This window comes from Ursus americanus, chromosome 4, assembly GCF_024610735.1.
Source record: "Ursus americanus isolate L20-20 chromosome 4, mUrsAme1.1.p, whole genome shotgun sequence".
In the NCBI taxonomy this organism is placed as follows: domain Eukaryota; kingdom Metazoa; phylum Chordata; class Mammalia; order Carnivora; family Ursidae; genus Ursus; species Ursus americanus.
In genome coordinates, this window is record NC_142130.1 from 67,389,468 (window position 1) to 67,416,716 (window position 27,249).

Below are 27,249 nucleotides of genomic sequence, written 5' to 3' on the forward strand. Positions count from 1 at the left end.
GTGTTACCCCAACATTCTTCCAATAAAGAAGCTCTTTTAGCAAAACCTAGACTTGAAAATCCAGTTTTCATGCCAAACAATCCTGATTAATCAGGATAGAAGAGGAAGGTAGTTTGATTCATTGAGTCACTGTAGATGGAAGTAAAAGCCAGTCAAGTGATACTCATAGTATTTTCCACTTAGATAGCATCTTAGAGTATAAATAGAACTTTCACATAAAGTAGATACCTGAGATTCGTAATGCCTTTGTGAGGAGCTCAGTGAATCAGTAGACCCATTTTCCAGAGGAAAGTAGTGATACTCATGTAATACTTAATCATATTATAATGAGAATGAGATCTAACATTTATTGATTACTTAGGATATGTGCCAGAACTTGCACTGAGCATGTATATCAATTACCTCCTTAATCCTCATGACAACCCTGGAGATAAATTCTATTATGACCCCCATTTAAGAACCAAGAAAGCTGTGACATAGAAGGGTTGAGGCCTTTCCAGAAGCACACAACTAGCAGTTACATTACCAGCCAAATTCAGCTAGTCACTGAGATAGCCAGGACCTGAACTCGTCTATTCTAAAAGCAATAATTGAATAATATGTGCTATAATTACTCTACCACAATTTATTCAGATGTGCTTTGTGAGTAACTTTTTTGGAAGAGTTATTTTATGTAACATAACTTATTTCTATCTCAAATGGATTACTTCTATATCTAAATTTCTATTCCTAATTTCCTTTCTGATTTATAGATGAACTACTTGAGGACTGAGTAATTCAGTTAGACTAGAGTATAGATTGTATGAGAAGGGGTGTGTGACTTAAGACTGGGAAGGATAGCTATTAAATGAGCAAAAACGGGTCAGTTTGTGAAGGGCCTTAACTATCAGGCCAAGGATCATGGCCTTTATTTCCAAGTGAAGAGGCCAGTAGGGTCTCTGGTTGGAACTCTGCACTTGCTTTTATTTCACAAGGCGTGGTTCTAGAATAAATGTTCTTAAGCTCTCTGGGACTTTGTAACTTGCTTTCTACTTTAATTTTTCATCTTCCAATATTAAGCTACTATTCTGATCATTTTGTTCTTACAAAACATCTGTGTCTCTACATGGCCTACAGAATAAAGTCCAGATACCTTCCCCTGGAATTCACTGACCTTAACCTAAAATTTCAGAAGCACTTGCCTTAAACTGCTGAGATTTTACTTCTGCTGGAATAGCTTCCCACATGTATTTATAATTCCATCAGGCTGTCTCATGATAAGACCTGAATTTTTTAAATCTTGGTATTTCCTCTACCGTCTGTGGTCTCTGTCCACATTTCTTTACAGGAAAATTTTCTCCATTGTATAGTATCTCCTTCAAATTGCACTTTCTCTACTATACTTCTTTCATCTTTTGGTGGAGATTAAATTCTCTAATACATCTTTTCCGATTTGATAGCTCAACAAATTTTAATCTTGTGAAAGAATTATGCTCTGTACAAATTAGTTTGTAAAATGTTGGGTTAAGCAAACTCCAATAGATGTTTCTTCTGACAAATCTCCCAGAGGCTTTTATATGATAATGTGGATGTCTCTATGAATATGCCATCCAGTATTTCCCGAAGTTATTTAACTATGGAGCTTACCTTCTTTTGTGGACATTTCTTAACATTTCTTAGTATTACTAGGTTACTATTTGGAAGGAATAGCATCATTGGGCACTCTTTGTTACATTTATTGTTTGTAATTATTCATGAACTTGTATTCCTTCCTTTACTTGATTGTCAATTTCTAAGGGCAAAAAGTTTATCTTGCTTATAAAATTGACCCTTGAACAACACAGATTTGAACTATGTAGGTCTATTTATATGCAGACTTTTTGAAAAATATAATACAGTATTGTTAATGTATTTTCTTTTCCTTATGACTTTCTTAATAATATTTTCTTTTTCCCAGCTTACTTTATTGTGAGAATACAGTGTATAACACATATAACATACAAAATATGTGTTAATCAACTGTTTTTGTTATCAGTAAGGTTATTAGTCAATAGTAGGCTATTGGTGGTTAAATTTTTGGGGAGTCATAAGTTATTAGTGGATTTTGACTGCCACAGGATTGGGTACCCTCAACCCTGTGTTGTTCAAGGGTCAACCTACTTGTTTACCTTTAAGAACTTGGCAAAATTTTATAGCATATGGGAGCTGTTTGTGAAGTGATAGTTGAATTTAATGGAATTTTTACTATACAGTTATGGTTTTCAATGAAACACTATTCTTTATTAGTGTATATTTTATGTTAAATACTTTTTATACATGTATCATAGATCATAAATATTTCTTTAAAGTTTTCATTGTATATTGTACCAGAGAGAAATTTAATATTGCCCTTAGCCCACCATTTTTACATAAACATTTTAAATAACTAATAGAATATTTGGCTTCTATCCCAGAATTGTTTAAAAACAGTAGATGTTTTTACTTTTCTGGAATGTTGAGCAATCTGGGATAACTACGTAGCTCCTTAAAGGGTCTTTATATCTTTATAATCTTCAATTGTAACTTCAAAACAAGTTTATGGTTCAGTCATTAAGACATTTCCTCCTTCACACAATGTGTAGGTAATATCCTAGTGTAAATATTAAAAAAATGAGTAGGAGGATTGTTTTATTCATGCAATAGCATAGAAGTAAATTTAAGATGTGTGGGCAAGTGAACCAAATTGAAACAAATCCCAGATATTTTTAATTTGTCAAATCTCTAGTTTGCAACTTCTCCTGTCCTCTAATTCATTGGTTCTCAACTGGGGTGATTTGGCCCTGGGGACATTTTGGCAATGTCTGGAGACATTTTTGTTTGTTCCAACTGGGGGAGATGTGCTATTGTATTCAGTAGTAAAGGCCAGGGATGCTGCTAAACATCCTAAAATTCATAGGATGCCCCCCCCCCCCAACAAAGAATTATCCAGCTCAAAGTAGCAATAGTGCCATGGTTGAGCAATTAGGGTATAAATAGTTTATCAATTATCACAAATATTTGCATGTATTGAAATTTTTGTATTTTTTTAAAGTGGGCTCCATGCTGGGCATGGAGCCCAACACAGGGCTTGAACGCAACAATCCTGAGACCAAGACGTGAACTGAGATCAAGAATTGGATACTTAGGGGCGCCTGGGTGGTGCAGTCATTAACCGTCTGCCTTCGGCTCAGGGCATGATCCCGGCGTTCTGGGATCGAGCCCCACATCAGGCTCCTCTGCTAGAAGCCTGCTTCTTCCTCTCCCACTCCCCCTGCTTGTGTTCCCTCTCTCGCTGGCTGTCTCTGTCTCTGTCAAATAAATAAATAAAATCTTAAAAAAAAAAAAGGATACTTAACCAACTGAGCCACCCAGATGCCCCTGTATTTCTTTTTCTCACTCAAAAATACTTTGACATGGGGCACCTGGGTGGCGCAGTCATTAAGCGTCTGCCTTCGGCCCAGGGCGTGATCACGGGGTCCTGGGATCAAGTCCCACATCAGGCTCTTCTGCTAGGAGCCTGCTTCTTCCTCTCCCACTCCCCCTGCTTGTGTTCCTTCTCTAGCTGGCTGCCTCTCTCTCTGTCAAATAAATAAATAAAATCTTAAAAAAAAAATACTTTGACAAGTGGTGCTCAACTTAATTTCTGAATTATGCATATGAGGGTTATAAGAAAAACTCAGTAATAGCAGCCATAGGCAGTTTACTGAGAATTTACTTAAGCCCGAATTTCAGGGGCCCTCACTTAATGTTGATCCCTTTTGACATACTGGGAAAGACCCTGGCAATGTGTTCATGCATTTACTACTACTACTATCATCATCATCATCATCATCATCATCATCATCATTATTATTATTATACCATGGCAACAATAAAACAATAAAATTAGCACTCAATTAAGATTGTTATCACACCCCATTTTGGCCTTCCCTGTGTCATACTTACCTTCACTGTGGGTAACACTGAAATAACCATAGTTGTCACATTTTAAAATTCGTGATTGGCTGTGGTTCATTTTATTATTTAATTAAATATGTGCTTTCATACTTAATATAGAAGGAGCTGTCAGTACCCTTCCTGTATTCTCTACCCCAGGCTTCCTCCAGAAGTCAGCTAGGGCTCTGCTGGGCAGTTCTGTCCACTTCCATGGTTGCTACCTCAAAGCCTTCCCTTCCTATGGACTTGCTCTGGTTGTGAGTGTGCATAGCCTATGAATATACACAAGCATAGAGAAGGTCCCAAATGCCAGGAGTTTCCTACCCCTCTCAGTTATAATTTTCAATCAGTGAGGAATAGGAGAAGTACAGACCCCAGTTTCCTTGTCCCTTGATGTGGGATTCTGAGGTGTGACCTCAGAATGGGGCGTCTGGGAGACTCAGTTGGTTAAGCATCTGACTCTTGATTTCGGCTCAGGTCATGATTTCAGGGTCATGAGATCGAGCCTGGCATCGGGCTCTGCACTCAGCAGGGAGTCTGCTTGAGATTCTTTCTATTCTCTCTTTCCCTCTCCCTCTGCCCCTCCCCTCTTCTCTACAGTAAATCAGTCAATCAATCAATCATTCAATCAATCAGTCTTCAAAAAAAATTCTCTTCCAGAGTACCCACAGCAAGGGCAAGCCCCAACTGCTTGAATTTTGACTCTATTATTGGTGCTCCTTTATTGGCTTTCTCCCTTCTCCATGTCATTACTTCACTTCCTCATTGTGCTTATTGGGTCGCTTCCCACATAAGCTAATTTTACCCATATTCTCCTTTTGAAGTTTGCCTTTGGGACACCCAAACTAAGAGATCTGGTTTTGTATTTGCAAATTATATTATTTTTCTTTAAAAGGAGCCCCTATATTGTTTAATCTCCAAGCCCTACACAACTGGGATCCTCCTCTCAGGTGGCACACTTATTTTGGAAAAAGAAAATTCTTAGCTAATTCTGAAAGATCCCTAGCCACCCCAGGCCAATGGGATTGGCAGTGTGAATGACTGTTATAGACACACATAATTTTCTTTAAAAAAAAAAATAAGCTGGAACTTTTTTCTTTTCTTTCTTTTTTCTTTCTTTTTTAATATCATGAGATAATCTGTCTGAAGAAAACCCTTTAGTTTTATATTAAGAAAAATATTTTAAAACTCTACCTTCATCATTCCTCAATAGCAGGGCTTAGGGATTGAAGCAGTGAACTTTGATACCATTTTGACCTGATTCAGTCAACGGCCATGCCCCTAAAGCTACTGTTAAATTAGAGAAGTTAAACTACAAACCAAACACAAACAGTAAGTAAATGTCAATTTGGCTTGCATTCCCATAAACAAAAGCAAGACTTCTATAAATAAAAGCGAGTCAGAATAGGATAGGGATGTCTTCAATGGCTCACTGGACTGGTAATGGGATATGTGAAGCCTTTTCTTTCTGGGTCAGCAGTCTGAATCCAGTCCAGGTCAGTTGAATCCAAAAAAGTCATTATTATTTCACAGCTGATTTATACACTCTGTGGAATGAGTCTGGTTTCACTCCAGGTTTTGGAAGACAGGTGTCCGCAGCCTAGCCCTTCCTCTCACACAGCTCGGTAATTGGCCCCCTTGTTAGCTGCCTCGACAGAAAGGCCAGGGTGGAAATGAACGTGGAAACTGAGCTGTACTGGCCGTGGCCAACTCAGGAGCTTCAGTCCACTGGCCAGACAGGATTGATAGCAGAGGAGCATTTTCCTTTTCCTGCCTTGACCTGTGTGGATTGAAAGGGAAATTCAGAATACCAGACGTCAGCTTGCTCTTTATCCAGGGCACTTAAAACATTTTGAAAAGAAAAGGATTTCAAAGGAGCTTATCAAAAATTGCTTTTGGCGTGGAGCTCTGCTTGACATGCTTCAACGTAAGAGTAAAATGCCATTGCTGAGTTCTAACCCCTGAATACATAAGTTCATCATCTCAACACTTGCAGAACCCACACTGGAATAGTTCTCCTTCAGGCACTTGGGTGAAAAGTGGGGCTACATTCGATTTCCTTCTGGTTGCATGTTAGGTAATAGAGTGGTCATTTTTGAACAGTTCATAAATGAAGTAAAAAATGGATTTTCAATTTCCATAATTTTACTTAGGGTATCTTTTGAAGTGTGTATTATTAGTTTGTCCTAATGCAAAACTACCAGCTGAAACTAATCTCCCTAATGAGGTTCATTTGTCCTTTGACAACGCAATAAATAGTTTCCTCAAGAAAAACTTAACTAATAGTGTGGCCAGTACCTTATAATTAATTTTCTTCCCCAATCCTTGAAAGCATGAAAACAAACAGTAAATTTTTCATTTGTTCATCTCTTTAGAACAACTGTTTAGCAGAGATATGCTTGATTAATGGATTTAATTTGTTCCTTTCTTCTGTAGTCAGTTTTCATATTACATTGGTTATCAGAGGATAGGACAATAATGTGGGCATCCTCATCGCAGTCCACTCCATCAGTGTCAGCACCGGCTTCTAGCTCCGGGTCTGCATCTTTAACCTTTGTCGTCCTGCAGAATCTTTCATCAATCTGTGTTACAGTCACCTTGGGAAGAAAAGGCAGAACCACTCGGTCAGCACTTACAGGTAGTAAAGTGTGTCATTATTTCTAACAAAATGCTGGCAGTGGCGCACCTTTCATTTCCAACCAAAATATGATTTGTGAGATCAGCAACCCAGCTGTTAAAAGAGAAAAATGGAAGGAACCTGTCTGGTCCCTACAAGACCCTCTATAAAAACCAACACAAAATAGCTAATGCTTCTCTGCATACTGAGCCCTTTCAGATGACTGGAGCTAGTTTGGCAAATTGAGTATTATTGTCAGATAGTAAATGTTTGTATGTAGGGGTTGAACAGCATCATGAATATATAATAGCAAACTTCATAATATTGACCATTTCATAACAAGAGAGAAATCTCCATGATTCAGATCTGTAGTTCACTTGACTTTTCAGTGTGACATAAATTGCTATAAACTCTAGCTTGAGGGGTTTTAATTATTTTTTTTTTAAAGCTGTGTGTAATAAAGGCTTTGTGGGAAAAGAAATGAAAGATTTAAGAAACTTTAAAGGATGCCCTTTTTGGTAATTTTTCACTTCATAAAACTTAAAACTAAAACCTATGTTTGGGTATGTTTTGTGAATAAAATGTACTTACATTGTACTTGTATAATTTTACCAAGGTTGTTGAATTTTTGCACACTAAAAGATAAAGCTCTAAATTAGTATGTTTAAAATTCAGAAAATATATGCTAAATACATGCCGGTAGTTTGAAGGAACTTTCACAAATGATTTTGGGGTTTTTTTGTTTTTTTTTAAAGATTTTATTTATTTATTTATTTGACAGAGACAGCGAGAAAGGGAACACAAGCAAGGGGAGTGGGAGAGGGAGAAGCAGGCTTCCGCTGAGCAGGGAGCCCGATGAGGGGCTTGATCCCAGGACCCTGAGATCATGACCTGAGCTGAAGGCAAACGCTTAATGGCTGAGCCACCAAGGTGCCCCCACAAATGATTTTGGATACTGAGGTCCATGGTTTAAAAAGAAAGTGACCTTTCTGAAAAGGTACAAACTTCCTGAAACTTAAGGAAACTTCCACAGTTTTAGATTTGAACTGACACAGAGCGAAGATTTGGGTTCCACTACTATTTTCAAGTTATTAATCTAGACGTGAATTTTTGTGAGAATAATATAATTATTATAAAACTCTGAAGTACGCAAATAACGAGGCTTTGTTATATTCCTTCACAATGGAACAACGTATCAGTGGCTCCTCACTGGGCACTAATATCATCAGTATTCCTTATTTTGGCATGTAGTATATACTCCACAATCTGAATTTCTAGCTGCGTCTCTTCTCTCATTCTGTATGTATACAGCCCTCTGGTCATGCTGAATGACTTACTTTTTCCGCCGTTCTCCATGTATTGTTATGGCTCTGACTCTGTTCTGTCTCTGCCTGGCTCCTGCGTGCTCATCCATCTTCTCTACGTCTCTGCTCTGTAAACTCCTACCGATCTTTACAGCTCAAGTAAAATACTACTTACTCTTTGAAATCTTAACACGTTATTGCACTTGGAATTAATTTCTTCCTTATAGTACTCACAGCTTTATAAGTTGTCTAGTGCTCTGTTCACCACTCTTCTAATGTTTCAGGCACAGTGTGATTTGAAATACAGTTGTGAGCATATGCGTCTGCCTTTACTGTGTCAGGGAGGAAGGCCTTCCTCTGCTTTAAAAGGTCCTTCTGGCTGAACTTAGAATCAAATGGACATGAGGCAGATTAACAGGAGAAAATTAAATTTAATAGCATGCTCACAGGGAGTCCACACTGACGTGGAAATTCCAAAGACAGTGGGGCAACCTGATGCTTATATGAGCTAAGGATAAGGGTAGGGCCTGAGGATACAAAGGGGACAAAGACCATTAGCAGGAAGGTGAAAGGAGATGTTTAGGAAAACAAGGTTGCCCGGGGTACCTGGGTGGCTCGGTCCATTAAGCATCTGCCTTGGGCTCAGGTCATGATCTCTGGGTCTTGGGACCAAGCCCCGAGTCAGGCTCCCTACTGAGCTGGGAGACTGCTTCTCCCTCTCCATCTGCCCCCACCCCTGCTTTTGCTCTCTCTCTAATAAATAAATAAAAAAGAAAAAGGAAAAGAAAAACAAGGTTGCCCTATCACGCAGATAAGTTCCTTAGGTAAAGGGGAGTCTTTGTTAATAGCTCTCTTCTTGTTATAGGGTCTTCTTTCCAATCTGAATTTAGGCATTGAGGGGGAGGCACAAAGCTTTTCCTGCATCTGCTGAGTTTTGGTTACCTTTAACTCGAAATCTTTATGCCAAAGTGGCCCACCTTGGGGCAGCCTGACCAGGGCCCTAAAACCACTAAATTGCAAGGTCCTAAAGTTTAGACTACATGCTTTTCTAATTTCCTCCTTACCTTTGCCCTGCCACACAGGCAGAGCTCAATAAAAATGTATTGAGTGGATACATAAGTAATTTGATCCTAAGTTACAAGTATTTTTTCTTGTTTTCAAATCATGAATGCATTTTTCCAGATATTAATAGAATGCTAACGTGAAAGGCATTCCACATACAGTATGAGGCAGCTCAATTAAGAATTTAGTTCAGAATATTGTACGTGTTATATATAACTTAATATATTTAATTATTGGGACTAAGGTGAATGCTTCCTTAATATCTAAATTTAAATCTAAGAATTATTCCAGGAAGGAGATAAGAAATAATTTTTCTAAGGAAATAATATAGATATAACAGCTTTCTGTTATTTTATATTTCAACAGATAACATTTTTTTTTCTAAAATAGATTCATGTAGCAAAATACTGCATAAATGTTTCATAAATATACCTATATGCTTGGATTTCTCAAATTTTTCCCTGGCCATGATCTCTCGTATTCTGTCCCTCAGGTAAATGTTACCAGACCCCATTTATAAGTATTTTAAAAATTATAAAAGTTGGTCATACAGCTCTTAAATATAAGAGAGAGAAAGCAGAAAACTCAACAAAACAACTTATATATTAATTTTAACTTCATCTGCTACTAGTAATACGAACTTTGATGGTGGGTAAGAAAACAATTTTAGGGAGATATCATTAGTAATTGAAGAAAGTTTTCAATAAAAGCTATTTAGTCAAGAAAGTCTATGAAATTTCTTCCACTGCGGGTCAGTGCACATTTAGTAAGTGATATCTCCAGGCCTTTGTCATAACCTCAAGGATTATCCTTCAGGTCTCAGAAGTTTATGGAAACAAAAGAGGTCACAAGAATAAAGTCCATATTTGCCAGACTCAAGTGAACAGGCTTTTCTTTGAGATTCCTTCCTGCTCTGCCCTGTCTGGAGAGACCCCAAAGGTGTTTCAGTGATTTTAAAAAAGTCAACCATTATTTTTATGCAAATGTAAAATGAACATACGTCAAATATTTTTTCACTCATAGTTAATGAGGGAACTAGTAAGAGTTTAAAATCAATAAAATAAAAATCTGAATTACAGAGATTTACATCCTTTACCAGTTAAACTTCATTTCCATTAACACAAATGAGAACCATGTAATTATTATGAACAAGAAAAATCTGTATTGCTTTCAGTTTTCTACAAGTTAACTTCTACAGAATTATAAAATAGTTTAATCGAAGACATTCAAAGGTATATATTCTGCAGTAACAGAAGACCCCAGAGCGTCCACTAGACAGTGCCCAGCTTTCACTGAAGGAAAACCCAATAATTTCCTTTACCCATTTCTAAGACTTTCAGTTTTTCTTATTTTTATATTTAAAAAAGTTCCAAATTATCCATAAGTATTAAATTAATCATGCTTTTGTTTTCATTTATAAATTAAAATTTTTATTTTTTTGGGAAAAATGTTTCTTTTGCTTGTTTTCAAAGGGCACTTTATCCTTATTGTTCTTCATTCAGTTCCTTTCCTAGATAATTCCATACTAAAGGTGTTTAAATATCTAAGATATGTCAAATAGTCGCTTAAGGAAAAAAAACACACTAATGAAAATCACTCAGACTTAGAAATTTACCATAGGTGACCCTTCCAGGAAGGAGAGCAACTTTGAAAGAGATGACATTGACATGTTCTTAAACTCTAGAGGGAGTGAAACATATTTGCAAGGATAGAAATAAGGGCCTACTCTGAGGGAACAAAAATAATTCAGATCCCTTTGAGTTCTCAAAGGGTTTTAAACCCCACTTTGAGAATCAGGGCTATACTGGATAATAAACTCTTAATTGAAGACACGTTGATGTGCAGGTTAAGTTATGGAAGCTAAATATTTCTTTGGTGTCTAAGTCCTAATGGATGAGAGAAAGAAGGAGAAGAAGAAGAAGAGAAATGTCTAATTTCATATTTCTTAGATACTGTCCCTGGTTAATGCAATAGAAATTTAATTATTACACCTGGTATAGGAAAGGGAGCCAACTTTTAGGACAAAAGGAAGTTTTTATTTTGAGGTGGTTACTTTATTTAATTTCAGATATGTCCTTGAGGCCATACAAGCATGTGAATGTGTTTGTCAAGTTACTGGTTGTTTTGAAATATATGGGTCGGGCAAAATCGGAATAGTAATAGGGCTTTGCAAAATAGTAGTGTATATATAGCTAGGCTCCTTTACAAAGACCTTCAAATCCAGGACAAAAAGGGAAATTGCTATGAGATAAGCCCTGGGCGGTTAGGCTTTCAATTTCAACTAGTTAGAACAACTGAGAGTACTACTGAGGATAAAATGCATTTAAATGATGCCTGTAAGTAAAGTGCGGTGGATATAATGAGCTACAGAGACAGCCAGTTCCTTTTCTAATTTTACTGAAAGTTCATAATGTATAAGCATTAGCAAATACCAAGAATAAAAAAAGAAATTTAACTGTAAATAAATTTAAAATTGAGTACTTTTGAGCCCATTATTGTAAATAATTTATATTCTGACACCTGGTGTATTAAGAAATAGTCATCTTTTTTATCAGTTCTACCAATTGTGGAATATTTAAGAATTTGATCTTGCCACCTTTTTACATCCAGTAGCTGAAAGGAAATAATAAGTGAAGAAGGAAGGCATGACAAGTGGTCCAGGGATATTGTCCAAATCTTACCCACTCAAAACTGTATCCACGTTGAAATTTTCGTTGTCTTAGGATGTGTGTAGATTTAGGAGTTACAGTACTCATTATCATAATGATTGAATAGTCAGTGGGTATTTCTATGTGGTATAAAATATTAACATCTTCTTTAAGGTTAGTTAAGATAAACCAGATACCTGTTTAGTGGAATTAGAGTATATTCTAATTAATTTAAGGTCATTTTTGTGAATATAAATTCCAGTAAATAAGTATATTCTTTGAGCATGTATTATGGAGCTTTTCACTACTGTGTTAAAATGTTGGACCTAAGACATAACTCTCAATGAGCTGACAAAGAGATAGTTTGAAACTATGTTGAAGAGAAAGTAATTAAACAGTATACAAAGGGTTACCCAAATGACACTAGCTTAAATATAAACGATTATTTAAGTATCAGTAAAACCCCTAAATAAAGTTGATGATTACTCTTGAAAGCATAAAAAATGTCTCTTTTGGGGGATAAAGACATTGCCCATAATTTTCTCTGTCACTAACATTAGAAGACCAAAAAAAAAAAAAAAAAAAAGTCATATATGCCCACATAAAAGGAAAGGATTAACTTATAAAACTTGAGAATTGCTTTCTATTTTAATTCTTGTGTGTGTGTGTGTGTACACATTTTTTTTCAATTTATGGGGATAATATCTCAATTACTTTGTTCTTAACAAAGTTGTGTTGATAATACACATTATCTTATAATGTCTTTAATTAATGCTAATTTTGATTGCTTGAAAGAAAAGCCCAGGATCGTTTCTACAAAAACTAAGAACAGCAAAAAAGCTTAATATAGATCTATTCATTCCCATGGCTCTGACTTTACAAATTTAACCGTGGGTTGCTGCAAATATTCTGTAGACTACTTATGGTAATAAAGTAAGTGTTAAGTTTTGAAGATCACAAATAAGAAGTGAGGACTGTCTGGGGAAAAAAGAACATACAAATAAGGGTTCAAAATGCTCTGAGTTGAAAACAAATTAGGAGTAAAGGTGATACGATTTAGACAAGTATATTTCACAAGCCACAAAATGTCTTAATGATCACAAAAATATTGATTATATGTCACGTCAGGTAAAAATAAATAAATAAAATAAGTGGTTGGTGCTGGCGCTTTAGAAATTGAATTTAAAAATTTAAAAAAATGATCTAAAATTGTTTTTATTTTATTAGAACTACATGAATTTTCAAATGATGTTTTTCATGTATGCCCTTGGAACAAGAAAATAAATAGGTTAAAAAAACTTAAAAGTAGACGTCCTGGACAGGATTGGCAAAATAACAAGTTCAATATGAAATATCTAAAATGTGCAAAGAAGTATGGAAAGAATATTGGCTTTCTCATATACAGGCAATATAATCTTTGCAAAGTAATTTCAGATTTTTGAAATGTACCTATAAAAGGAAGTCATTAGACTAAAGTACCTTGAAGGAACTTTCTGGGAATCAAATAATTTGATTGGATCAAAAAGTACAAATATGTTTTTGAGTTTATGATTAAATTATTTTTCCAAATGAAATATCTGTGGTACCTCAGCATAAGACAAAACTTAGAATAATATTGAGCCACACTATTGTTAAATTTGGAAGACACTTTCAGTAATTACAAGACTAAAATGTATCCAAATGTATGGACTATGCTGATCCTCTGGATGGATCACAGTTAAACTTGCTGGCCTTCTTTTGTAGACGTGAGATCTATCCTGTTAATTATAAATTCAGATACCTGTTAGAGGCAGGTAGGCAACATAAACTTGTAAATCAGACTCTATTCTCACCCATAGGGAAAGTTGAGCTCATATATAAAGGGAGTGAATAGCCTGTCCAAAGGCATTCAAATAAAAAAAAAAAATCTGAAAGAACTATGTATACCAAACTAAATACATCCATAAAAGTAGAAAACTCCTGGTCTACACCAACCAGAAAAGTGCCACTTTACTATTGGGAGCTACTATCTATGACCCACTGTTTGTTTTCCCTCATGTCTATACAGCCATAGCATTATTTTTTTCCATCCTGTCTTACATAGTGATTCCCAGAAATACTATAAATCCAGAGCATTAGTGAACAGGCCTTGCAATTTTACATAAGACATACGAATTGAGTAGTGCAAAGAACGTTATGTGGGGATAATTTGTAGGAAAGCCGCTTGCTGAGAGCTCTTGATTATCATTCACACTTCCTCTCCCTCTCTCTTTCCCTCTGTCACTTTAATAGAAAGAATTCAGACTGTTCAAGATGGCCAGAAAGGCCAAACAGAACATTATCCTTTAATCCAGTAACTACCCAATATTAAATAATTCTTGCTACCTGGAATTTAGGGATGAGTTGTACATGTCTACCAGTCTTCCAGGCTATTATGTTTGGGAGTACTTCCTAATATCAAAATACACAATTAGGAGAAACGGGGAAAACATCCCACCTTGTTTATGGGCAAAACTCTTATTAAGAGTGATCTTTATGGTTGAAGTAGCGGGGCACTGAAAATAGGTAAGAGTGAGATCTCTGAAAATGTTTTGTATCAGCAAAGGAGAAAATAATATTCAAGTTGAAGAGTGACAACAGCAAAATATTTAGAAAGCATCTACTTTATGTTGTCAATTAGATTCACAGAGTGACCTAAGAGAAGGAGGCCAACAAAATTGAAGAAAGTACTAGCTATCATGAGGAAAAAATAAAATTGAAGGTAGATGAGATAAGGAGGGGTAAGAAAACTATAAATGAATAGCATGATTAATATTTACACTAGAAGAAGTAATACACAGAAATGTCATTAAAAATCAAAGATGGGGGAAGATACGAATGAAAAAAGATGATGGAAGAGGTGATAAATATATCTAAAAGAAAACAGAAATCCCAAGTTCAGAATATTAGTATTCATGCCTAAAGAAGAGAGAAGTTGAACAAACCCAGTAATTAAATATATAGTAAAAGGCAATATTCCTGTACTTATGAAATGTCAGATTCTGAATATAGAAAGGGATTGCCAAGGATAAGGTAAAATTGAGATTCAGATATAAAATATGAATTTTGAGCATAAATAAAATACAATTCAACTAGAATAAACATTTTTTTTAATCTGCAAAGGAAGAAGAATCAGGCTGCCCTCAAATATAAATACACATTAGAAGCCAGAAAGAGAACAGAGACCAGAGGTTTGCAGGGTGAACAGTATAGTTGTGATGTATTATACTCATCTGATTCATTATATATGATAAAGAAATACAAGCCTTCATATTCATGAACATATTCCCTGTCAGTCAGAGCCTCAGCAGAATGGCATGTTTAGGAAGCCACACCTCTTATCTCCAAAGGACGCCTTCTCTGTGCAAGGTTTTTTTATTATGGGAAATATGTATTTTTCCCAATACTGAGTTATTCTAGGTAGACTAGAACTTAAAAGAGTGCACTTCAAACAGCACAGAATATGTGATATTGGAAGGGTCTTGGCACTTCTTATATGAAGTACTTTGTGTCCTTTTATTAACGCATTCGAAACATTTGCTGTTGTCTGGCCAATAACAGCAGAAATCCCCATTCTAGACAAAGGCTAATTAAAATAAAAAGTAAAATCTAAAACAATGAAAAGGAGAGAAATATATTCTAATTACGCCATAAGTTGTTACCTGTAAATGTGATGGGGTTAGTGATTGATATTTTTATGAGAAACAAAGACCTCTTTTCCTTCTTTTGATGCTGTACTTTTTAGGACACAAAGGCATGACTACGACAAAGAAAAAATTTCATCCTGAGTTTATATTAATAGAAGGGAGAGATGTGGAGCCCACAAGTGTAAATAAAGTAAGGTTTAAATGTGTGAAGAGTCAGAAGGCAGTCAGCATGGTCAGGAAACACAGCAGCATGATCAGAGACATTCTCCAAAGGAGGTGTCAATTTCTGGCCCCCAAAACACATGACCATGAGATACAAGCTTGTGGATCATGGTCTAAGACATTCAGATTATTTCAGGCCATCTGGATGCTCCACTGCTACCATCCAGGCTCAACCTGGCATGCATTAGGTTGATGAAATTCAGCACAGGGATGGATCTGGTTTTGTGCCAGGAACTACCTCCGCTGGTCCAGGTACACCTCATAAATCTTGGTATTATGAGATATGCATTAGGACTACAGAGTACCATGGAGTACAATGTACACAGACATCAAGCGAGCCTACATTTATCACTCTCGGCTCCCACTGACTAACAAAAGATCCAAGGACTTTCCTGAACTTCACCCAGGAACTGGATAGACAAAAAGATCTGTTATCCAGACATTTCTGGAATTATACTAATGGGCCCTCAGAGCAGCCACAAGTCTTGTTTTACAGCCCCCTTGGGTTTACTTAGAAATAACATATTTTTTAAAAAGTCCATAAACTCTTAATGACTGATTACTAAAACATAAAATATTCTACTCTGTTACAAATAATTCATGTCTTTGGCTGTCCCTTCCAAATTTTCTAAATTAGCATATTTAAATTTTACCAGCAGAAAACATATAAAATATATATTGATGAAAATTTAAGTCTCAGAATATGATATAACAAGATATTTGGGGCCTACGAAGGTATTAACCTATTTGATTCATTTAATGAAATAAACAGAACTACACAGTTAAGAATAAAAAGGCAATCCACTAGCCATTTGTATGCTTACTGTATGCTTACTAAAATTAAGTATTTCAGTCAACTTAGATTAAATTGTTTTTGTAAAATACTCTGCTAAGAACCTTCAAAATAATAGTGCTAAATAGTTTATGATTAACAAAATATGCAGAGAAGCAAATTGTAGATAAATTGTTTAGTTCTCTACATCATCATGTTAGTAAAGTTCAATGTTTGCAGCAATTTATGTGTAAATGATCTGTGGGTTTTAGTTGACCACAGCTCAACAGTGTTCAAAAACATCCTAAAATATAACACAGAGTGAGACTGCACCAGTAATTACGTTGTATCACAGTCACGATTAGGAATGTTTTCATTATATGCTAAGCCAGCCAGAAAAGCATTTTGCAAATTGATGTTGATTCAAGGTAACACATTTTAGGGGGAAATGACCTAATCAGAACAGAGAGCATCCATGAGAAGAAAGGAAAATAGTAGATAGTCTTGATTTTATTTAAGAGAAGTAGTTGAGGAAATAAATTTAACTCAGAAGTAAAAAGACACAAGAGAAAAGAAAATGCTGTATCTGATTATGTGAGGAGTTGTCAAATGTAGGAAAGAAGATGCTTACTCAGTATCATTCTGAAGTCAGAAATTGCAAGAATGCAGATTTGGAGTTGACATATGCAGAAGTTCCCATGCTCTCTTTATTATTGGCATAGTTTACAGTGTGAAGTTGGGAGCTCCCACTTGATGAAGACTTAAGCTGGCCATCTTTCTCCCCAAGGTATGGGTGAAATTGTTGCATTTGTTCCAAGAGGAGACTGGAAAACATCAAGGTTCCTTTAACTATACGTTCTGTAGAATTTAGTGGTTAATAAATAATGTTTAGTCTGTCTGGAGTGAAGCCCGAGTTATAGATTAAAAAAAAATTTCAATGTTAATAATTGTGTTCTAGAATGTGAAATCATACTAATTATGTTATCAGTTCCAGAGGAACAGTGCTAATGAAAAGCAACAAGAAGAGGTACGATGAAAATTCATAGCAGAAGCAAGAACAAACTCAAACCAGCTTAACCCCAAAATAAATTTATAAAGTCATTTAGCAGCATAGTCTTGGAATTGAATAGGTAGATTCAGGCATCACTATAGCCAAGCGATCAAATGATAGAATCCTCCTTTTCGATACATGCGTTTCTCCTCTTTCTCCATTTCTTATACTGGGTCTTTTGTCTGTTGTGCTACTTTTTCTTGCAGGTTCTCTTCACATCCCAAAAATATGACCATAAACATATCCAGAAATACTTAGTTCTTAAATTTCTTGATCGCAGAAAACATAAAGGTCTGCTTTCCCTAGCATTTAGTGGGATTGTACAATAAGTGTTTGCATTGGGGCTTTTATGTACTTTTTATTGTATTCTTAGAATAATCACTATGGTTCATTGAGTAAACCAAGATCAAATCCAAGATCTTGTGTCTTAGGATTCAAGGAATTGGGGGAAAAAATCACGTGAAATAAGCAACAGTTCTCAAAAAGAAGACAAAAATGTAACAAATATTTAGTACATTTAAAATTTAATAGTTAATATAGAGTACATTTTCAGTAGACATGCCCACATGAGCCATTGACTTTCCTATTTATTTCTTAATCCTTTTTCCCTGATCAATTACAAGGCCCAAATCCTAGCTTTGAAGTGGTAGCAACAACTCTGTGTAAAAACAAAGTAACTTAAAGAAAACCTGAGCTGTTAACCATGGAAAACTTAAGCATGGGAAATTTTATATACTACTTGCTGTGTGGAATTTTCAATTTACATACTTTGTCAATATACTCAGCCAATGGCCATAAAACAACTTAATTTATAGTTACTTGCTCATTAAGCAAACATTTTTTTTGAATGCCAGCTACATGTCAGACAGTGTTGCAGGAATAGATAAATAAAGCATGATTTCTACTGTGTTTCTAAAGCAGAACACAGTCATAATGGAAATAGCCAAATACGTAATTAGAATCCATATTATATTTTTTATATATATATTTAAGATTTATTTATTTTATTGGAGAGAGAGCAAGAGAGTGAGCACAGAGGAAGAGGGAGAGGAAAAGAATCTCAAGTAGACGTCCTGCTGAATGGTGAGCCTTATGCAGGGCTTGATTTCACAACCCTGAGATCACGACTTGAGCTGAAATCAAGAGTCAGCCGCTTATCTGACTGAGCCACCCAGGCACCCCAATATTATATACTGTGTTTTAATGTCATATCAATATTATATATATATCATATTGTCATATTGTGATTGATAATAAGAAATATATATTTGGTCCTCATCCGCAGTTTCTGGTATATAGCTCCTAAAACACCAGGAATTTCCTAGATGATGAGAGGCATAAAAGTGTCTTTTGTTATATTAATGAGATAATTTTAGGAAAGCACCTGATGATGGGGTTGGTTGCCAGTGGAGCCAACCATGTGATTAGAGGATTAGAACTTTCAGTCTTACCCCAACTCTGGGGAGGGGAGAGGGATAGAGTTTTAGTTCAATGGCCAAGATTTAAATCAGTCATGACTATATAATGAGGCCTCCCTAAAAACCTAAAAGGATGTGGTTTGGAGAACTTCTAGACTGGTGAACAGGTGAAGGAGTTGGGAAAATGGTCTGCTTGTAGAGGGCATGGCAGCTACATACCCCTTCTAACATTCCTAATCATTTCTTCTATCTGGTTATTCCCAAGTTATCCTTTTATAATAAACCAGTAATCCATTAAGTAAAATGTTTTTCTGAGTTCTGTGAGCTGCTCTAGCAAATGAATCATACCCTAGGAGTTCGTTGGAACCTCTGATCTATAGCTGGTTTGGTCAGAAGCACAGGTGACAACCTGGACTTGCAATTGGCATCTGAAGTAGGGTTGAGGGAATAGTCTTGTAAGACTGAGCCCTTAACCTCCAGGTATGTAGTTTCAGAATTGAGCCAAATTGTAGGACATCCATCTGATGTTGGACAACTGCTTCGTGGTGTGGGGGATAACACACACATCAGAACTCATGTTGGAATTGGAGATAGATATATATAAAATAAAGCCTGTGGGAGTCCAGCAAAGGAATTTGTCAACACTTACAGGAAGGTTGGGGACACTTCTCTAAGATCGTGGCATTTGAGCCTTGCTTTATCTGGGCCTTACCAGATATGTAAGACTTGGACTAGTGGACAAATTAAGAAGACTGCTCCATAAACTAAATAGCATGAAGCAAATCACAAAAGGTATGAGAAATATAAAAGATTCTGGCAATATGGCTAAAGCAGTGTGGCAAGAGGATGGGTGGGTGCATGGAAAAGCAGGACGTAGAAATGCTTGTGAGGTTTTTATTTCTTGTTTACAGATTTTTAAATCCTTGTATTATTTAAAAAACAATTTTCATCTATATTTGGCTAATCTATATTTAGTATAATTTTATTTATATTACAAGTTATGTTCCTATAGGCTCTGCCCAACAAACACAATTGGAAAATATTAGTAATTTATTTGTGTGCATTATAAGGATAATCAGTGCCTTCAGGCAACCGTAAGCACCCTGGGAACAGAACTCTAAAGCTTGCTTTTTTTTTTTTTTTCATTTTCTCTCATTTTGACATTATTTATTGTTCTTCCTTATCCCAACTTCTAATAAACTCACATTTCCTTCTTGAGGTTTGCCTTAAGTAAATGTGTAAGGAAGCTAGAAATTTGGAGGTGTAGCTCCATGCAGCTGCAGCTCAAACATTCAAGAAAATTAGCTGTGGTAGCATCTCTCAGGCTGTATAATGAGGCTGATTTTAGTAGTTTGGGAAGTGTGATGGTTAATTTTATGTGTCTGGCTGGCTGGGCTAAGGGATGCCTGGAATGCTGGTAAAACATTACTTCTGGGTGTGTCTGCAAGTGGGTTTTTGAAAGAGATTTGTATCAGTAGACTGAGTAAAGAAGATGTGAGTGGGCATCTCCCAATCCATTGAAGGCCTGAATAGAACAAAAAGTCAAAAGAAAGTTGAATTCTCTCCCCATCTTTTCCTGCCCTTGGATATCAAACTCCTGGTTCTGGGGCCTTTGAAATCTGAGACTTAAACTAGCAGCCCTCCAATTCTTAGGCCTTCAGTCTTGGAATGGGATTTAACACCATTGGCCTCCAGGTTCTCAGACTTTAAGACTTGGATTAAATTATACCACCAGTTTTCCTGGTTCTCCAGCTAGCAGACTGTGGATGATGAGACTTCTTGAGAAATTTTAGTCCTTATAGGAGATGACCTTTTCAAGACTATACATATAAGATAAACTGTAGGTAATACTAGATTTTTCATTAATTGTATATTCTGTAGACTCTCCTTTATCCATTTTTGTTTACCTTTCTTACCTCTTTCTTTATTATTCTTTACAGTAGCATTCTTCTAGATCTAGTTCACTGTAGTAGAAAAAATCCTGAACTATAAGACCAATTGATACTGTTAGTTATCAAATTTCTAAAGTTATGCATAATGTAAAAATACGTAAATATGTATAACCAGAGATATAGCAATTAAATATGAACTCTCATGAATGTCATATAGGCTAGAATTGTAGTAAAAATAATAGCTCTCTTAGACTCAGTTTTCACTATTTCTATTTGCGGTACTAATCCTGCTTTATTTTCTTCTTACTCTTGTATTCATGACCCTTTTGTGGTTCTCATAGATGATAGCAGTATTTGATATTATTTTGTCCCTTCTTCCATTTTCTTTGGTCTTGGTCATGTGACTTACTTTGGTCAATAGGATGATGAGCAGCCATGACCCATGGCTTGTGCATCCTGATCAGAAGATTTTAGAGACCTTGTGGGTTGTTGTCTTGAGCATGCTAGGAAGGTGCACACATGAGTTGTGTCTTTCCACAGTGTCTGCTTATTCAGTCATAAAGCAAGGTTAATATAATTATAAAGCAGGTTCAGGTTTCCAAACTCAGTGACATTTCACTACATGGTTAACTTGGCTTTTTACACTGCACAGGAAGCTGGACACAAGACAAGTCACATAACAAACAAGATAACATAGGGTGTAGGAAGTTAACGAACCAAGCGTGAAGTCAGTCTGTGGGTGTGCAGTTGAGATACGCCCTTGGTCAGGTCTGGGTCAGCTCTTGGCGCTTACTGTTTATTATGTTCAAGCAGTGAAAGATCTTAGTTCTCTTGGGAGATGGATTGGGCAGAGCCTTCAGTGGCAGCTGCCTTTTTGAAGTGGTCACACTGGTCAGTATCTGAGGAGTCTGACAGTTTGCTGCAAAAATTTTCCCTTATTAAAGGGATTTCATCAGTTGTGGACTTCCACAGCCCTATTCTGCTTCTGCTAGTTATCAGTTCCGAATTGTCATCAACCAATGCTGGTCTTGATGATATCTGGTAGCTGCAGTGCCCTCACCTGCTTCCATCCTTACTTGACACAGGCCCCTGCTTGACATGAGGGACTCCATCTTGCTCTCTACATCTGGTAAAATAAATATCTACAGCATAGCTCAGTTTTTTGTCATTTAAAGTCTCCCCCAACACCCTGTATTCTTAGAGTCTAAAAAAATGTAGCCCTATTACTGCTTTAAATTCATGATAGTTGCTAATTCTTGGGGGCAGAAAAGAATCTGCGGACAGTGCCTATGGGTAAAATACGAAAAATACAGTAAAGCGTATCAGAATATGCCACCCAAAATATGCCTCTTTGGCATAAGGATTATTTTGAGGAAGAGTAGGTGCAGGAGAAGCTCTAAACACAAAGCAAAAGTTATCTGTTTGTAGGGAAATTTACGTTTACAAAGGAGATCTCCATTTGTAAGGGTAATCTCTCTGTACCAGGAAGAGAAGACAACTCTAAATCACCAGAAAATCTTAACAGTGGAGAAGACCCTGCTTAATCATAAGAAATCCTACCCTTACCTTACCAGGAAAATCTGACTTTTCCTGGTAACCTTACCATAACTGGCCTCCCCACAACTTTCTTCTGTCTTTTGCTGAAGATGGTATTTAAGCTAGTGTCTTGGGCTGCCTCAGAGAGTTATTCATTTTTCCCAGGGTGTGTCCCATATATACTTGAAGTTTACATGTTAATAAAATTCTGTTTTTTTTTCTCTAATCTTTTATTACAAAGGCCTCAGCCAAGAACTTAGAAGAGTAGAGGGAAAATAATTTTTCCTCTCCTATAACAACAAGGTAATAATACAGCAGGTAGAAGTCTTTTCTCAGAGAAGATGAAGGTAGAACTTAGGAAAAGCTATCTCCTATTCCATACAGTTAAGAAGGGGCGCTAACATTGGTAGGAAAGTCTCAGAAAAGCCAATGCTAAGAATGTGTTTTATATTGCAAAAACAAGTTAATAAAGACAATAAGCAGACATGTTTAAGGTCAAAATATGAAAGAAAAGGGAGGGATGGCCCACTGCTTTGATAAATTGTATAATGTTGATATGATAGAGAAATTAAAACAATACATTCAATATTTGGCTATATCATTCCTATCATGTAAGTATAATGTTCAGATAGAAAAAGAGTAGAATTAAGGGTTAAGAGAATCATTACAAGTTTCTAGCCATTTTAAATAATTTCAACTCTTCAAGATCCAATTTAATATAACTCAACATATTGAAAGAAACTACTGTTATAATTAAAGAGGTAAACTGTTGCTTAACTATAAGATTCAAAAAATGTAAATGTCAAATGGCATTGAACTTGTTCATTTTAAACTACCTTTTTATAAATGAGAGGACAAAAGCATTGAAAATTTAGGTCCATGATGATCGATCAGCCTGCTGGGCAAATAGCAAACTTGAACTAGCATCCGTATCTCCTGAACATCAGCTCACTGTTTTTAAGTGACAGCATAACCCCTGAATGATAAATCAAATGACTACCCTTGCCCGGGGCCTGTCTTCCAAATTGGCTTACTTTCCAATGTCATAAGAAACTCCAGATTTAGCATTTGTAATATGTCAGGCCTGTACTAAGTGCTTTATTCACATTAGAACTAACTCTTATGAAAACTCCAAAATGTAAGTATTATTAACTTCATTTTATAAGAAAATGAAGCTCATTATGATTGAATTACTAGCCTAATGTCACATGGTCAATAAGTAGAACAGTTGATATGCTTCAGGTATAAAAATGGTGTTCTGTTCATACTTCCTAATGTTACGCCATCACTCTACTACATTTAGGAAATATAATTCCTCTGTTAGCATGTCAACCAGCAACGTATGCATACATTTTTCTGTCAGCTTGTTTCCTTTTTAAAGTATACTGTAGATCACTGATTCTCAAAATTTACTGTACATATGAATCTCCTGCTGATCTTATTAAATAAAATTCAGGTTCTGACTCAGATGTGGCCTGAGATTCTGCAATTCTCACACACTCCTAAGTGATGTTGATGCTGCTGGTTTACAGACCATGGTTTATTTACTTATTTTTTAAAGATTTATTTATTTATTTTTAGAGAGAGAGACAGAGAGACAGAGGGAGCATGCACAAAAGTAGGAGGAGGGGCAAAGGGAGTGGAAAGGGGAAGCTGACTTCGAGCTGAGTGAGGAACACAATGCAGGGTCGATCTCTCCACTGGAAGATCACTACCTGAGCCCAAGCCAAGAATCCAACTCAGTCAACTGACTGAGCCACCCAGGTGCCGCTAGACCATATTTTTAGTAGCTGTAACACCGGAGGCCGGGGCTGTGGACCTGTAGCAGTCCGGCAACTATTTTTCTTCTGCAATGATAAGAAACTGTACAAGGATATAAGTAAATGCCCATCTTCTTTCATGGGGAAAGTTGTTAAAGGAATGACAGGTGAACTAAATGGTGTTCTTAATGACCTGGTAAACTTATATTTTGACCCAAGCTCCTTACCTCAATTAAGTAACACTCAATTAAGAGACAAGTGCTTTCAAAGCACATATGTTGGGGGTTAAGAGGGGAAGACAATTTTAAATGTGGAGCAGGAAGAATAAAATAAGTATTGATGAAAAAGTTACCTGTAGGGGGAAAAAGAAAGAGCCATGCTATGAAGAGGCATAAAGACTGGTTACCTGGAGATAGTACTACCAAGGGAAGGAGGAAAAAAAAAAGTTTTGGAAAAGGGTAGTTGAAAGCCAAAGATAGACTTTTCCTATTAAATCAGTTTAACTTCGGCTATGGAAGAATGTTCTTCCCATAATTCTAGCATTAGAATCTAGGAAATGGTGGTATCAGTAGTTTTCAAGTGAGACTGTACATTAGAACCAATTTTGAGAGCTTTAAAAATCATCTCCATAGAGGCTGTGACTCAATTGTTTTGCATTCAGTTGCTTGATCGTTAGAATGTTTTAAACTACTCAGGGGATCTTAATATGTAGCAAAAGTAAAGGTAAAGGTAAGTGAAGGTAGAAATATCAACATTTCAGATAATTAGGTCTCTGAAAGCTAACTTGTGAACTTCAGTATTATTTATAACATCGTTACTAAGGAAACAATATTATCATCCAGTATTTAGTATCATCAATTTGCTAAAGATTTCAGAAGGAATTAAACAGACTGTGGGAGGAGATAGACCAGGGGGGAGTGATTACTAGGATACAACATGAATTCAGTAAGTATGAGTTGGGGCAAACTAGCCTTATTTACTTTTTTGGCCGTTGTTTTAGAAGAGTGGAATGGAATTTGCACGATAATAATACCACTTATCTTTCTTTTAACTCTTGAGCTCTGTGATATTCACCACAATTCTGATTATTAGGCAAATAATACATTATTAATCATATTAGGACTGAATTCCTGATCAGCACGGGGGTTTTGACCTGTTCTGTTTTTGACCTGGGCTGGTTCACCGAGAGGTAGGCAACCTGGTGGTCCCTGGCTCCTGGGAAGTCACCATATCGATGCGTAACTTAGTGTGGACAACCCATCTGCATAGTGCGCCACATTCCAGAACTCCTGGGCTTCTAGTGATCCTCCTACTTCAGCCTCCCGGGCAGCTGGGACTACAGGTGCGCACCACCGTGCTGGGCTGAGTCCGTTAAGGGTCTGCCTTTGGCTCAGGTCATAATCTCTGGGGGTTCTGGGATGGAGCCCCAGGGCCAGCTTCCTGCTCAGTGGGGAGTCTGCTTTTCTTTCTCCCTCTGTTCCCCCCACCCCCAGTCCCCTCTGCCTCTTTGTCTCTCTCCTCTCAAATAAATATATAATATCTTAAAAAAAAAAAAAAAGACTGAATTCCTGAGATGGTAAGGGACTTCGTATTGACATGGTTTACTGACATTACATTAGTTTTCCTATGAATCTTGGGTGCAGAAAAGCCCTGATAAAGTCTTTCATTACAAATTTTGGACAGGATGAAAAGATGTGGGCTAGAATATAAAGAAAATAGGTGGCCTTTTAGATTATTAAATACTTACCTAACATGTATTGGTTGATGTTAAGCTTGATAAAGTTCTATAGTAAGAAGATGAGAGTCTGTTCTGGTTCCACACTTTTAAATATTTATTACTAATGAATGTGATAAAGATATGGAAGTTAGGGTTATCAAGTACACAAAGCTGAGACTGACAGGTCATATTCTGCATATCAGAATCCATAGTTAAAATCCAGACAGACTGCAATAAGAGGGCAACTATAGCAAGATAAAATTTTAATTTTTTAAAAATTATTTATTTATTTTAGAGAAGAGAGCACACATGAGCAGGGGAGGGGCAGAGGGAGAGGGAGAGAATCTCAAGCAGACTGCGCGCTAAGCGTGGAACATGGTGCGGGTCTGGATCCCACGACCCTGAGATCATGACCTGAGCCAAAACGAACAGTCAGAGGCTTAACCAACTGAGGCACAGAGACACCCCAGCAAAATAAAATTTTAAATGCAGATAAAATTCTGCATTCAATTAAGAAAATACCAACTACATTGAAAGAGAACATTTTAACTATCTTCAAATAGCTGAGGTATTTTTATGTAGAACAGAAGTTCGATGTAGTTTGCATAGATCTCAAGGATAGGAATAGGAGAGTGAACAAAAGGTGAAGGTAGTTTGTAGCAGAACGTGAACTTTTTGACAAAATAGGAGCTAACAATTGTAGTAGCTTTGTCCATAGAGGGGCTTGGTGTTTTGCTGTATTATTTACTTAATCCTTATAGTTCTACTTGGAGAAAGGTAGGATAAACCCATACTGTAATGATGAAATGGAGAATATGTAGGTTAAGTTCTGTAGAAAGTCACACTTGGAACATGAAGTGAACTCATGACTGGGATTCAAGTCGGCCTGCTTCCATTTTGTAAGAAATAATTAACAAATTAATAAATTCTTCATTACAGGAATTATTCAGAGGTGTCAAGGGGACGCTTGTGAGGAATTTTCCAGAGAAAAGTTCTTTAAATGGGCAACTGAAACAGATTAATTCAAGTTTCCTAATTTCCTTCTGGTTGTTGGACTTTCTGATACTGTGACTAGGGATTACCTCCTCCTCAATCACGTGATTACTGTGGGGATTACAAGCTTTAGTATAATATTATCTGTTCCCCAGCCAGAGTTGATGCTCCCTGCTTCACTCAAGGCATAGTTAGTTGACAGACCAAAGGGTGGGTGGCCATTGGCTTTATACTGGACAATGAATTCATTCTATGAGATTTCTATACTAGCATGTTACTTGTCTTACACATGATTCAAACCACAAAATCTAAAACTCGGGAAATGCTAAAAGCCATGTTTTCTTTCTAGTTAGAGGAAGCTGATCTAGAGCTAAAGCAAAGGAAACCAGAGAAGAAAAAGGGTGAGTTTCAGTGGCATTCAAGAACCTGGTTGTGTATATGTGAGGCTGAGGTACAGTGTGGCTATTGGTTCATTACAGATACCCCTTTGTCTTGGGCTTCAGCTAGTTTGCATCCATTAAAATCCAGAGTCCCCGGTCACTTTCTGCCAAGAATGCTAATAAATAAACCCTAAGGTACAGAAATGTCAGAACATATTTAAGGATTAAGTCTTGCATGTAAAAGTCAGAATAGTAAAGTAAATCCTGATTTTATTCTTT